The 14,479-nt window shown below is 38.1% G+C and overlaps 1 pseudogene; it reads right to left on the bottom strand.

The window, feature by feature from the left end:
- Window positions 1-1,509, bottom strand: part of LOC118483803 — a 4,065-nt pseudogene extending 2,556 nt beyond the window's left edge.
- Between the last annotated feature and the right edge of the window lie 12,970 nt (window positions 1,510-14,479).

The following is a 14,479-nucleotide window of genomic DNA, read 5'->3' as shown; positions in this document are numbered from 1 at the left end:
TCTCGTATTGGAAAAGTAGCAGTTCGCGCAGTCAATCCCCCCGGGCCCAAATAACTCAATTTTCTCCCATGAACTATTTGTGTCAGTGGATTAGTTCGATCCAAAACTTGAGATAATGGGTGTAAACGGAAAAAAACTTTATAAGTATCTGTTAATGGAGTAGAATTTACCAAGTTCTGAGGAGTTGGTGTCCAGTTATGCTTAAATGCTGCATATATGTTTCCTCGAGCCATATTTTCTAAACGAACCAAGGCCAATCCAAATTGCTCTTGTAAAAGATCTGCTACAGAACGAATACGTTTATTTTGCAAATGATTCATATCGTCAAGTGTACCCATTCCAAATTTTATTCGAATCAAATGATCCGCGGCTGTCAATATATCTCGCGGTAACAAAAATGTATTGTTCTGGGGTATATCAAGGTTTAGTCTCCGATTCATATTTCGTCGACCAATCCCTCCCAATTCACATCTTTGTTGAAAGAATTTTTTTTTGTAAATCCTTAGATAAGGATTCAGAAAATACCGCATCTCCCTCTACACAAGCAAATTGTTGATAAAATTCCAAAATAGCATTTTCTTTTGACCCTATTTTTTTATCATTCAGAAAAGACAAAAATAGTTCAGGATAGCAAACATTCTCTAGAATTTCTCTTATATTCAACCCCATTGCTGATAATAGAACTAGAATAGATAGTTTTTGTTGCCTACTCACACGAACCCATATCCTTGCTTTTCTATCAATTTCTAATTCTAATCTTCCTCCCCAATCTGATATTATGGTGCCGGTATAGACCGAAATTCCATTATCTTTTAATTCTGACTGGTAATAAATACCGGGACTTTGCAATATTTGATTGATCACAATTCTATAGATTCCATTTACTATAAAAGCTCCCAGAGAAGTCATTATAGGGATCTTTCCTATCAAAATTGTTTGTTCTTAGATATACCTACGCCTATCGTTTTTCCAAATGAGTCTCGCGGATACATATAATTCAGAAGAATATGCGAGTGATTCATACACAACATCTCTTTCCTTTATCAGGGGTTCTACCAATTGATATCTTTCCAAAAAGAATTCAAAGTCAATTTCTTGATTTGTATCTTCAATTTTTGGAAACTTAGAAAGCTCTTCTGCCAATCCCTGATCAATGAACCTACAAAATCCTTCAAACTGTATCTGATTAAATCCAGGTATTGCGGACATTGCGTCTATCCCGGATTATTTTGAAATTATATTTATATTCATCCATATCGAATTCTAAAAAAAAAGGAAATACCATTTTGGCTGGCTCATTATCCATCAAAGAAAATCCTATAGGTCTAGCAATGATGGAATTTCGATTCTATGAATCTTTGACAGGAATCTATGAGATAGGTGAAATAAAAATGGATACTAAACTTATTTTAAGAAATGCAACCGGAACAGAATTGATAAAACAGTCCTAGAAACAGAATTCTACCATTTAGGCTTACTCTGCTTTGGGATTTTTTTTAGAATATCAAAATTGATTCAGTTTATTATTCAGTTTCTTATATTATAATATATAACGGTATTGAAATTCTAATCTACTTGAGTATTGAATATCATAAAACTATATGAATGTTGTATTTATTAACTTAACGTTAACGCGCGGATATACCTAATCTATATTTCCGTCTTCTCTCTTCTTTTATTGCCCTCCTGTCCTCTTGTCAATTGGCAGTATGACGTAGGGTGCAATATAATTGAAGTGGTCAAATCCTATTTTGGTAAAGCAAGCACCTTGAAGTAAAGGATCTTGGATCCAGACCCTTTTGTGAATGAGAAAGATAAAGACGATAAAGACCAATGAAATCGTGTTTTCAGATTGTAAATGGTAAAGTTTGATTACCATTAACCTCCAGAATAGTTAACGAGTTTTTTGGTTTGATTCATCTCCTAAAGGCGGCTCTCGCCCTGAGTTATTTTAAGTTAAGAAGTTAAGAAGTTAAGAAGTTAAGGCGGCCTTAGGCATTAATTACCTATGGTATTCTTCTTATTACCTATTGTATTTCTAGTGCTTTTTTATTAGAGGTGGCCGGGACCTATTATTTCGAGTTTCTTTTTGAATCAAGGTGGCCATAGGCCCCTATGGTCCAGCAGTTACGACCTCTCTTTTTCACGGAGAAAACGAGGGTTCAAGTCCCTCTGGGGGTATACTAAGACTCAAGACGATAGGAGTGGGATTTTCTATCAAGTGATCTATATTTGTCAAGTCCTTCTAATAGTCTACTCAGTGGGACTTTGTATTTTAGATCAAGTGATATGTATTTATCAAATCTGCCCGGGGACAATATTGTGGAACGTCTAAAATAAATTAGGCGTTGGTTCAATGCCCGAGTGGTTAATGGGGACGGACTATAAATTCGTTGACAATATGTCTACACTGGTTCAAATCCAGCTCGGCCAACAATTTGTCAATCTACTATCAGATGGTAGAACACTCTTGTTCTTAATAAATACCTGATACGAGAGAATAAACAGGAATCCAAAATTTCTGCTAGATCTCTTCTTATTTCCCTGGGATTGTAGTTCAATAGGCAAGAGCACCGCCCTGTCAAGGCGGACGTTGCGGGTTCGAGCCCCGTCAGTCCTGACGGATCCAATAAGTACATCAATTCACCTCTCCATTTTCTGTGAAATCTGTGAAAGAAGGGACAGAGAGCATAATTGAATTCCGAAGGGGTTTCCCTTCTTTTTTTTCAGGATTCTGTCGAAGAAAGAACAAACCCTAAACTAAAATGAAAATAACTAAAATAGTGAAGTTGATAGAATATTCCATCTTTTCTCCTGTGATTCATCTTTCTCATACTTCCTTGTCTTCCAAAGAAATTTAGATAATTAAAATTTAGAACCTAATTCCTCTCTTTTTCCACTTCGTTTGTATTGTTTGTTGGGGTTTTGTAGTTCGGACGGCCGGTTAGATTTCGTTTCGTTTGATGGTTCTATAAGGAAGACCTAAGGTAGGTTATAGAAAAGAAAGAACAGAAAAGAAGGATACAGAAAGTAAAGCAACTTTTGGTTGGTCCGGGAATCCAAGATTGGATTTGGTATGGATAAAAGATGTTCGTATGTTATACTATTCAATTCTCGACGACGAATTAATTTAATAGCTCAGATATTGTTATTCATGATATTGATCCGATTCAAGATCATCGATAGGTAATGCATTCATTTGTAACACCTCAAAAATTTACGTCCTATAATGTATTGACACGTGTCATAAGCTGGAACGTGTTAATGAATACTACAGAGGGACTAAAGTTGACAAACATAGAAAGTATGTGAATTCAAGGGTTCAAAATGTCAACAAGGGATAAATATACTTTACAGTAACCCTACATGATGCTCGTACCTTCAAACGAATGAATTATGGATCATACGGAACTAAATGTGGAAGAAAGTGAGGAATTACAAACTACAGGGGTTAAATGTGTCAACATGTTTAATTCATACCTCTGAGTGACCCTTTATCAAACCCGAGGCTTTGTAATGGTAAATTATGCTCACTGGAATGCACGATATAAATTTCATAAAGTTTCGTTATCAAATAAGAAAGTTATGATCGAATTCGTACATGAGGGGTTAAAAGCGTCAACGTTGAAAGTTAAGACTTTTCGGGTAATAATAAAGTAACCGAGGACTTAACACGATGGGTAAAAGTCACGAGGCCCTTATACGTAAATAAGAAAGGCCCAAAATGCAAAGTTACCCCTCCGTAAAACCAAGAGCCAACTGCAATAATGTAAGAGATTTGAAAAATCTTACAGCAAGTCTCAGGCGGGCCGCGTAAGAGTTAGCAAGGGCTTACGCGGGCCGCGCCAGCAGTAGAATGATTTGTTTCTGTCAGAAGGATTCAGGCGGGCCGCGTAAAGGTTAGAAGGACTTTACGCGGGCCGCGTCAGACTCCCAGATGCAGGATACGTGGGCAGCAGCACTGTTTGGTGTTTTAACCGACTTTAAACATTATTGCAACAGCATGGGCGCCCCCTAAACGACCCCTAGGCCTCAGAGACACTTGTTGATGATCTGGGATCCTTTGTAGAGTTGTGTGGCATGATCTAATGCATCCAAGATCACTATAAAAGGCCATTAAGTGCAACCTTTGTAACCACACCTTCATTCTGCATTCTTGATCACCTCTGGAGCTCAAGAGTTCTCTCTAAGCATCTCTGGTCGTTCATTAGACTTCAGTAAGTGTGCTTAACCCTTCTTAGTTAAGTTTTTGCTTAGTTTTAGCTTAAAAGTCAATCCGTCGTAATTAACGGTTGACTTAACGATTAATCACAAATGGTCCAGTGATTAGTAGAATCAAAGGTAGTTATATGTTGGTAATTATGTGGGCATTAAACCCTTAAAAGGGCACCCTCTAATTCCCACTCTAACTAGTTCAAATGTCAGGTCAAAGTTGTTTAGAAAAAGTCAACAGAATGCTAATTTTCGATTTAACGCATAATTAACAATGTAGATGGCATGTAACCTGTTTTATCACTCATATAACTTGATAATAAGTATAAGAACTGGTCTAAGCTTGTTTGATCCGACCATTTACTGTTTTGACCCGGTTCGGAACCGAAAGTCGCAAAACTTTGACTTTTGCTTTGACTTCAGTTCTGATCCGATTTAGTATGACTTAGAAATGCCTTAGGACTCCCTGAGGACCAGGTTACATGATGGTATAACCCTCTGTGGCTGGTTCAATGTTTGTGCGAGTCATTTGCACATTTCTGTTAAATGCTTAAATGTTGACCATAATGCCCTTTGACCTTAAAATGAGAATTTTAGATATGTGAAAGAACAATAACCTTAGTTACTGATTTCTAAACATGTCCCTAAAATTTCATGTTAATTCGAGGTCTAGAATAGGAGTTATGCTAAATAGCGCAATTAAGAAACTTTTGTTAATTAAACGGCGCACTTAGCATAAAGCCTATCTAAACCCAAATTTCGACACCAAACCTTTTACACACTGATGTAATATAATATTTTGGGATTTTTAAAGATTTTTAATTATTTTTAACCTGCTCATAACCTACGGTTATGACCTTGATTCGGTAAATACCGAATATACCCTTTTCGGGCATAAAATGAGTTCTACATAGTATTTTGACACGAATCCAGTTGCTACTGATTTTAAATAATAAATAAAGTATTTTGAACTTTATAACCTGATCAGAAAACTCAGATTTCCTGTATAACCCGGAAATCGCTTAAAACGACTTTATACGCGTATTAAACGCATAGTTTGGGTTTAAAACCATTTTTTATCATAAAGACTTATTACCTACTGATGTAACTTGTTAAAATAAGTGGTTTTACTGATTTTCTTCAGACCCGAACATCAAAAGCATAAATAATCTCTTTTATAATCTTTTAAATGACCGAAATACCCCAACGGGGCGTATTATGGGATTAAACTCGTTATGGGCATAACGGAAGGTATCCTACTGATATCACAACATATTTAGAGCATATTGACTTAGGAAACCTGTGTAAGACTCTTGCGGTTACCCGTTACGCCAATTACACGTTCGGTTCGGTTTATGTTACTAGTTTACATAAATTAGCCGGAACGGGTCAAACCTTGTCGTTTTTATCTCAAAAATCCAGAATGTGGTTGGATTACCCATATTATGCAAGTCTTCAGACTTGTCGGGTCTAAATCACCTTCCATTCCAGTCTTCGCTTAAATCTCGCGTTCGAACCGTATCTTTCGTTAAAACTAACCGGTCTAAGTTTAGGCTTAATTAAAGACCCGTTAGGATTCTAATAGGTTATTATAAACCTTCGTTCCAGAATAGGAGACCCGGTAAAAGCTACTTGTACTTGCTGTTTGTGAATTATACTTGCAAAGGTAAATACTTTTAACTTAATTTCCCTTATACGGGCTTGGGGTACGGTATATAGAACACCGCTTGGTCCAGCATTCAATCTTTAATCGAATAGAGGTTAAATTATTGATATGCTTTGTTTTGAAATGTTTTGTTTGCTTAAAGCCTTTGGGGGGTTAATGACCATGTCCCAGATATCCTTGGCATCATCTTACGAGATGGCCACGACCTGAGCACGGGGTGTAGGCGTACACCCGTCAGTGCATAAATGAAAATATATAATGTGGTGTGTCTGTTGATCTTTAACCCGAACTACGGATCGGGCTACTGAACGCATAAGAAACATGTAATTCGTTTACAAGTATTATATTAAAATAATTATCCCAAGTTATGAAAGTTTGTGCCACGTGCATTCAAATCAATTTTATTAAACCTTTTTCAAAAGTGTCGGTTGAATGTATTTACCAGTGTAAACTGACGTATTTTCCCAAAAAGGTTAACTGCAGGTACTATGCGAACTAGGCTGGCTTTCTCCTAGCGTCCACTATAAGTCTCGCAAGCTTGGACGTCAAACTGTTGAACAATGTTCCTATTTATTTTGATCCCCTGTGGATTATTTTCAACTATTTGTGATACATGATATTACAATAACATTCAGTTGAAATATATCTATCTTTTGCTTCTGCTGTGCATTTAAATATTGTGTTGTTTGACTGTATTGTTGCCAACTACGTCTCGATAATCCCCCACCGGGCCCACCGGTGAAACATGTGGAAATCGGGGTGTGACAGGTTGGTACCAGAGCCGACGTTGAGTGAATTAAACACTATCCTTATGTGTTTAATCTCAATAACACAATTGCACATACTCGAGTCTAGACGAAAACTTAGGACGAATTCGAATTGTTGCATTAGTTTGTCCTTTATTGTTTGTTGTTGATTTAAAATTGTTTAAGAAGGAAATATGCCACCGGCAATCAAAAGAGGAGGAAGAGGCAAAGGGCCAATCACTACCCACAACGATCACGAGGCCGGGCCTTCACACATGCGAGCTCCTGCCAGCACAATGAGTGCCGATCCTCAGAGGAACAGAAGGAACCTTTTTGAGCCCGCTAGACGGTCTATCTCTCACAGTTCAACACCTTCTTACCGTCACTCTTTTGGGCCGAACTCGGAAAACGAGCCCGATAACCCTCAACCTTCATTCATACCTCTCCAGTGTTCCGTTTCGCACCGTTCCTTTGGCGACCCTACTCCTGTCTTTCAGGGCCGATTCAACCCGGCGAACTTTATCCAAGAACCAGTAGGTTTTAACCCTCAAGGACTAGAGGACCATTTCTCCGAAGACAATGCGATGGACATGGACGAGGACACGGATCCCGTTGAACCTGCAAGAGGTACCCCCAACCATCCAATCGAGATCTCTGATGGATCATCCTTCCATGGAACACCCTATCAGGGTCCAGACAGTTACCAAGCAAGGTTCAACCAGTGTGAGTGGTACTTTACACCCTCTCACCATTTGTCGCCTCATGAGCAGCAACAAAAGCAGCAGCAGGATCCCTCCGAGGATTCGCGTTTCGTGGCTGTCACGCCACCGCCTCCACCGCCGCCAGTTTATCAAGCACCTCCGGATCCTCCAAGACGTAGGAGAACAGGCGCGCGGATATCCGCACGAAGAGGGGATTTTCACTTTAGCACCCCTCGACACTCCAGTGGCAGTCATTATTCGCCACTGCATGAAGACCCACAAATGGCTGGACCTTCTAACCCAGCTGCAGAGGTGAATTCTGCACCAGTTGCACCACCTCCGCCACCATTTGGTTATGATAACCCAATACCTACATACGCCGGTTCCACAGCGTACAACCCGTTTGAGCAGCCAGCTCACACTCATTACAACTATATTGGTGTCGACCCATACGTAGAAGCGGCTGCAAACTACCACGCCCTTCACCCTCAACTCTATCCAATACCTGCTAGACCTCCAGCTCAGCACTTATCGCAGCAGCCGCGTTTTTCCCCACCAGAACAGGAAGAAATCCTCCACCGTCTAAACAGGGTGGATCGAGATTTTGAGCAAGAACGTAAGAACAACCGTGGATTCCTCAAAGGCCTAGCAAACCTGCTAAAAGGAAAGAAGAAGCGAGATCATTAGTCTCTGTATGTACTATTGTATTTCCTATTTCAATCAAGTCCCTGCGTGGACATTTATGTGTGTATTTAGTCCCTGCGTGGACTTGTCTTTCAGTCCCTGTGTGGACTTGTCTTGCAGTCCCTGCGTGGACTTGCATTTTCAGTCCCTGCGAGGACATCTATCCTAGTATTTAGTCCCTGCGAGGACTTGTTTTCTAGTTTAACCTCTGCGCAGGTAATTCGTCTATTAAAAGTCCCGTTTAGGGCAGTGTGTAATCCTTTTTATGTTTAATGGAATGTTAAGTTTATGAAATTCATTTTTGTCGTTATGTACATTATATATGAAATAGATAAATCAAAATCATTCCTTTTAAAGATTGATCTGCCTATGCAAATATTAATAAAGAATCTTAAAGTTATAACCTAGCCTTCGTGTCATTATATAAGACCTGGCCAAGATGGTAAGACCTGATTAAAAGATTCAAACTCCTGTTAACCTCTGTAAACATGTTAACACTCATGGCAGGCGTGATTCGTTAAAATCACACGTGTCATTCTTATATTAGGACCCTTCAAGGGATTCCAAACCCTAACTTAATGATCTATAAATCATGGGTTTAAATCATCAAGTAAGATGATCACAAATCAAGCATCCATTAGTGATGTAGTGCCTACGAGCCATAATCATTGTCATATAAGACAAAAGACAGTAGTAGTCTATGACTCCCTGTCTTGCCTTGATTCTCTGAAATCATGGCTTAAAATTTTAAAACGTCCCTGTGACTAGGATTTTGTGCCACTAATAATATTGTTTATAATTAGGATAAGTTATATTAAAATCCTAAATAAATGTGAGTAGCAAATTAACCAAATATGGTCTATGTTTACCATGGTTAATGAATTGCCAAAAAGGGCAATTCCTTAATAAACTCCCAAATAAAATTTTGTCATTTTCTTATGTAGCAATTCAAGATAAAATGGCTGACTCGGATGAAATAAATAGTCATCTAAAGGAGAATGAGAATGAAGTTCGTATTAATATAGCGGGTGCGGAACTGCAAGCATTGATTGACAATGCTGTTACGAAAGCCTTGGATAGGCAATACAGTGAGTCGAGCGGGACTCGGAGTAGGACCCGATCCGCGCCGCATTCAAAGCCCAAGACTCATTCAGAGGCTCATAGCAAGCCTCCCTCCAAGAAAGATGAACCCAAGAAAGATGATGACGATCGTCACTCTTCAAACCATCATAGTGTCCCGTCTCAAAAAGTTGTGCTGAATCAAGGACCCCGTGATAAGGGTTGCTCCTACAAATACTTTGTTTCATGCAAGCCCTGGGATTTTACGGGGTAAAAAGGAGCAATAGACTGCATGACATGGTTGGATGAGATGGACACGGTGGTTGATATCAGCGGGTGCGCTGAGAAAGATGTAGTGAAATTTGTATCACAATCATTAAAGGGTGAGGCCTTGGCCTGGTGGAGATCATTGATTCAGGCTACTGGGAAGGTTCCACTATATAGTATGTCATGGGAACAATTTGTTGCCCTCATTCGAGAGAACTACTGCCCTCAGCATGAGGTTGAGAAGATTGAGTCGGATTTTCTGTCGTTAGTGATGAAGAATCTGGATTGCCAAGCTTACCTTACGAGCTTTAATACAATGTCAAGATTGGTTCCTTATCTGGTGACCCCGGAACCTAAAAGAATAGCTCGTTTCATAGGGGGCTTAGCTCCGGAAATAAAGGCGAGTGTAAAAGCCTCTCGGCCAGCTACATTCAGGTCAGTAGCTGATATATCCTTATCCCTCACACTGGATGCGGTCAGGCAGAGATCGCTGAGGAACAAGGATGCCGAGAAGAGGAAGCATGATGATGATGACAACTCGCGTCGATCAAATAAGAAGCACCAAGGAAACAATGACCACAAGAAAGGATCTGGTTCAAGGAAAGATGGGCATCAGTCTAGAGATAAGCCCAAATGTAAGACTTGTCAGAAATATCACTATGGGATGTGCAGACTTGACATAAAATCCCAATCTCAGACAAGACCTTGTGGGATTTGCAAATCCACGGAACATAAAACCCTCGAGTGCAAGAAACTAAAAGACGCGACATGCTATAGTTGCAACGAGAAGGGGCACATTAAGACAAACTGCCCAAAGTATGCAAAGAAGGTTGATGAAGGGAAGAAGACCAATGCTAGAGTCTTCAGAATGGATGCAAAGGAAGCTGTGCAGGACGATAATGTGATCACAGGTACCTTCCTTATAAATGATGTCTATGCAAGAATACTATCTGATTCAGGAGCTGATAAATCTTTTGTAGACAATAAGTTTTGCAAATTGCTGAATATACCTGTCAAAACTTTAAGTGTGAAGTATGAGGTGGAACTAGCTGATGGCACCTTAGAAACCGCCTCAACCATATTAGATGGATGTTTCATATCCATTAAGAACCACTCTTTTCCTTTGTCCCTACTTCCTTTGAAGTTAGCTGGTTTCGACATAGTGTTGGGTATGGACTGGTTGTCTCATAACCAGGCCCAGATTGTCTGCAATAAGAAGCAAGTGGTGATCAAGACTCTGTTTGGTGAACCACTTACCATTCAGGGAGATACCCAGTATGGACTGCCTGAGCATGTGACTATGCTCAAGGCCTCAAAGTGTTTGAAAAAGGGTTGTGTCATCTACATGGCACAAGTGACTATTGACGAGCCGAAACCCAAGATTGAAGATATCCCTGTCATTTCAGAATACCCTGAAGTTTTTCCCAAAGAACTACCTGGTTTACCCCCAGATAGGCAAGTGGAGTTCAGGATCGACATTATCCCTGGGGCAGCACCTGTCGCAAGAGCACCCTACAGATTGGCACCAACAGAGATGAAGGAATTGAGAACACAACTGGATGAATTACTAGCCAAAGGTTTCATTAGACCCAGTTCGTCTCCTTGGGGAGCACCAATCTTGTTTGTCAAGAAGAAGGATGGATCGATGCGTCTGTGCATCGATTACCGTGAACTTAACAAGGTCACTATCAAGAATAGGTATCCATTACCCAGGATCGACGATCTGCTCGATCAACTTCAAGGGGCAAGCTACTTCTCTAAGATCGATCCGAGGTCAGGTTATCACCAACTGAAGGTTAGAGATGAAGACGTACACAAGACGGCATTCAGGACCCGTTATGGTCACTACGAGTTCCTAGTGATGCCTTTTGGGCTCACTAATGCACCAGCGACATTCATGGATCTCATGAACCGTGTCTGCAAGCCATACTTGGACAAATTTGTTATCGTCTTCATTGACGACATCCTGATTTACTCAAAGAACCAAGCTGATCATGAAGAGCATCTTCGATGTATTCTTTCACTACTTCAACAGGAGAAGCTTTACGCCAAGTTTTTGAAGTGTGAATTCTGGCTTCGAGACGTCCAATTCCTTGGACATATGGTTAGTGAACGTGGTATCCAAGTGGATCCCGCTAAGGTGGAAGCTGTCATGAATTGGCAAGAGCCGAAGACACCCACAGAAATTCGCAGCTTCTTGGGATTGGCAGGTTATTACTGTCACACCCCAACCGATGGCGGAAACATCGGGATGAGACGTACAAACTGTTCAAAGACATCATAACACTAGATGTGACAATATAATTAAAATTTCATTTATTAAAATACCAAAGTTTCATACATAGTCATAAGAAAGGAAATAACAAAACATCAAACATAGATTATTTCAAGGTGGGTTTCTAAGCCATCCTATTTATTTCTTCAAATCTTGATTCCTCATCCTGCAGTATGCATTTAAAATAAAGTCAACAAAACATGTTGGCGAGTATACAAGTTTGAATATAGTATAATATGATTAAAATAGTTTAACATGATCAAATCCACGTGAATACATGATTTCATATTAACAGTTATACTCGTAACGATGAATCTATGTGTTCAAACCAAAGTTTAACGCAATTAACATAGCCTAACCCTAGAAGGGTGGTAACATGAGTAACATAGAATAAACCTAACAATACCCATAATATTATGGGAGGGGCGTTACAACCTACAGCGCTGCCATTGTTAGGGGAGGCTTGCAAAGTTAATGAACACACAGTCATAAATGTTTAACAGTAGCATAACATGATTAACATGAGTCAAATAGATTCACATGAGATGTGGATTGATAGTGCAAAAATGTTTAACATAGTGTGTTTGATATAGAAATGCATACTACACCCAAAAGTGTAAAATAGAAAATGGGTCATGTATACTCACCTTAGGTTGCGTTGCGTTTTTTCTTGGAAAAGATTAAGAATCAAGGGATTTCCCAAGAGGATGTGCACAAGAGGATTACCCTATTAATTTTTGAGGATTTGTTAAATGTTGGGAATTTAGAGATTATTGAAATAACAAGACTTTTATAAAATAAAATTAACATTCCTAAATAATAATCATATGCCTCATATTTTGTATTTTAGGAAATATATGACAATTTGTTTATAAATATGTGAGAAAGATAAATACTGAATAATATTACTGATTTTACCATAATATTATAAATACTATTACTAAAATTTTGGATTATATAAATAATAACTTCTGATTAATATAGATTAATAATTCTGATAATAAATCTGATTATATATATATATATATATATATATATAAAATAACAATTCTAATCTAAATAAATAGTAAGTCTATTAATTATATAATAATTCTGATTTAGATATAATAAATTCTGGTTATATAAAATAAATCTGATTAATAATTCGAATTTAAATAATAAAATAATAATATATATAAAAATGATAATTCTGATTTTAATAGAATAATAATATAATTTCTGATTAAAATAATAAAATATAAATTATGATTTTATAAATAAAACAGAATAATAATTCTGTTATAAAATTAAATTTCAGGTTTTAAAAATATATTAATAAATCTGTTTTAATAATAAAAATAACAGTTATATTAATAAATCTGTTATAATAATAATAATAATAATAAAAGAACTGAAATTATATAAAAATAAGGAAACGGAAACTGTTAATATAATAAAAAAAGAAACGGAATCGTAAAGTTACCGGACGGGGTCACCGGAGACGGCAGACGTCGACAAGTGGTGGTCGGAGGTGATGAACTCCGGCGAAGGTGGTTCCGGCGACGAAGTGAACGATTTCGAGTCGGGTCGTGGTTTGTTCGGTTGGATCGAAGTGTGAAGGAAACAATTCAGAAAGTGTGGTCGAGTTTATATAGGGAGATGCAGGCCGGTTACGAGAAAACGGAGGGTCATCAGTTCTGGTACATAGTCGGAGGGTTGAAGATGATGAACAGTCACTGGCGGTTTCCTTGTTTTTAAATTCCCGCATTTAATATCATGTTAAATGAATTACGGTTTCAATGTTTGTCGGATGTGGTATTCCCGACCGAGTGGTTAATGCGTCGTATGTTGAAGTTGAGGTCACGAGTTCGAATCCCGTTCCCACGCGTTCAAACCCCTTTTTTTTTAATAACTGAACTTGACTAACTGGGTTAGTCACTAACCGGGTTTTCTAACTCAGTTAGTGCTGCCCTTTAATAAAATTAACCTGGTTAGCTGATTTAACCAGGATTTAGCTAACCAGGTTAGTTTAACTAACCAAAATCATCAAAAATCAATAAAAATTTAGTTTTAAATACTTATTTATTTAATTTTAATTATTAATTTACTTATTTAAAATATTAATAAAATAATATAAAAATTATTTTAACCCAAATTTCGATATTTTTACCGAATTAACGCATAAATTCCTGATTTTTGTACGGTTTAGGGTAATCTCTTGGCAATGATGAATTTGAGAGCTGAGATTATGATGTAATTTCACTGTTTTTACGTGTTTAACATAGTTTAACATGTTATCAATTGTTTTGACAATACATAGTATTCAAACACAAATATGGATAAAATCATGCATTTTCATTATGATTTCAAGTCTCGAGTACAATTTGGGAATAGAATCAAATACCACAAAGGTACAACTTACAAAAATAGAAAGTACAAGCAGACTTGCCAAAAATGGAAAGATTGAAAATACGAGGTGTCACAGTCTCCCCTACTTTAGGAGATTTCGTCCTCGAAATCTTAAGAAGAAGACTGATTCGTGTTCCCAAACTTGAAATGAAGATAACGCTCAAATATAAAGTTTCGTTGAAAACGAAAAAGAGTTGGCAACTACCTCTGAGGTAAGGAAATCACCCATGGCTCATTGGTGAAGTTGAAAATTCAGAGAAGCTAATCGTCAAGGTAAGGAAATCACTCCTATCTTGATGATATTAGCATAAGATTTAGAACAATCCACATGACACACTTAGTTAACAAGATTAACGTATCACTGGCATGTGAATAAACATGTCAACCCATCGTGTACCGCAATTGAAAGACTTAACATGACCACTAGAATACGGGCGGGCGCTACTCCTATAGCACTACGCATAGTGCTATACATGTTAAG

The sequence above is a fragment of the Helianthus annuus genome, chromosome 11 (genome assembly GCF_002127325.2).
Source record: "Helianthus annuus cultivar XRQ/B chromosome 11, HanXRQr2.0-SUNRISE, whole genome shotgun sequence".
NCBI classification, from domain to species: domain Eukaryota; kingdom Viridiplantae; phylum Streptophyta; class Magnoliopsida; order Asterales; family Asteraceae; genus Helianthus; species Helianthus annuus.
Note: the sequence above shows the minus strand (reverse complement) of the source record. Positions and strands in the feature narration are given on the sequence as shown.